The 1413-nt window shown below is 57.9% G+C and overlaps 2 pseudogenes; one reads left to right on the plus strand and one right to left on the minus strand.

The window, feature by feature from the left end:
* Window positions 1-344: 344 nt before the first annotated feature.
* On the minus strand, window positions 345-704 carry LOC115285128 (annotated as a pseudogene).
* A 322-nt stretch (window positions 705-1026) lies between these two features.
* On the plus strand, window positions 1027-1411 carry LOC115285127 (annotated as a pseudogene).
* The last annotated feature ends 2 nt before the right edge of the window (window positions 1412-1413 follow it).

Genomic DNA, 1413 nt, shown 5'->3' on the forward strand with positions numbered 1-1413 from the left:
ATCCGGGCAACGTCAGACAGATCTAGACACGCCAAAGGTGAGGAGGCACCTGGAAGGGGGATGCTGAGCGCCACCATGCTGCACAAACCACATCCAGGGTGTCAGCAAGCCAGCCACCAGGGGGCTGCCCAGCGCGCGTGACGCCAAGCGCCAACTCCCCACCTCATCTATGAGGAGACTCGCGGGGTGCTCAAGGGGTTCGAGGAGAACGTGGTTCGGGACGCCGTCACCTACACGGAGTACCCACTTCTCTAATGATAAGTGCACCAGCTCTTCCTGGGCAAAAACTTAAGTGGCTCTGAAAAGAGCCTTTGGGTTGGATACAGCCTCAACAGCACACTCACTTGGAGCTGAGGGCCTCGGATCCCCAGACACAGCGTGCTTGGCCAGCTCGCCGGGCAGCAGCAGGCGGACTGCCCTCTGGATCTCGCGCGACGTGATGGTCGAGCGCTTCTTGTAATGCGCCAGGCGCGACGACTCGCCCGCGATGCGCTCCAAGATGTCGTTGACGAACGAGTTCATGATGCCCACGGTCTTGGACGAGATGCCGGTGTCGGGGTGCACCTGCTTCAGCACCTGTACACGGACACCAAGCAGTTCTCCTTGCGGCTGCGCTTGCGCTTCTTGCCATCCTTCTGCGCCTTGGTCACCGCCTTCTTGGAGCCCTTCTTTGGTGCTGGAGCGACCTTGGGCGGCTCAGGCATGGCTGCCAGAACACCAGATGTGGTGCAGAAAAATAAAAAAATAGAATGAGTAAAGTGCAACGTGTCCTCTTTCTATAGAAGCCTTTATGCAAATAAGGTGTAAGTTACAGCCCTAGTTCTGATTGGTGACTATTCCTTATGACGTCAGTAGTTAGTTCTGTCCAATCACAGTGCAAGAGATGCGTAGCTGCATTCTCATTGGATAAGACAAAGCCGAAACCTTATCCAATGTAAAGTCTGCGTTTTCCGCCCAACAAGGGTTATAAAAAGCGCTGGTCTCATATTTCTTTCACTACGTACATTAAGTGCATTTGTTACCGTGATGTCCAGACGCGGGAAGCAAGGCTGACGCCAAGGCCAAGACTAGGTCTTCTCGGGCCGGGCTGCAGTTTCCCGTGGGCCGCGTCCACCGCCTGCTCCGCAAAGGCAACTACGCCGAGCGGGTAAGCGCTGGCGCGTCCGTGTAGCTGGCGGCCGTGCTCGAGTACCTGACGGTCAAGATCCTGGAGGTGGCGGGCAACGCGGCCCGCGACAACAAGAAGACGCGCATCATCCCGCGCCACCTGCAGCTGGCCATCCGCAACGACGAGGAGCTCAACAAGCTGCTGGGCCGCGTCACCATCGCGCAGGGCGGCGTGCTGCCCAACATCCAGGCCGTGCTGCTGCCCAAGAAGACCGAGAGCCACCACAAGGCCAAGGGCAAGTAAGG

Source organism: Suricata suricatta, unplaced genomic scaffold (genome assembly GCF_006229205.1).
Source record: "Suricata suricatta isolate VVHF042 unplaced genomic scaffold, meerkat_22Aug2017_6uvM2_HiC HiC_scaffold_4364, whole genome shotgun sequence".
NCBI classification, from domain to species: Eukaryota; Metazoa; Chordata; class Mammalia; order Carnivora; family Herpestidae; genus Suricata; species Suricata suricatta.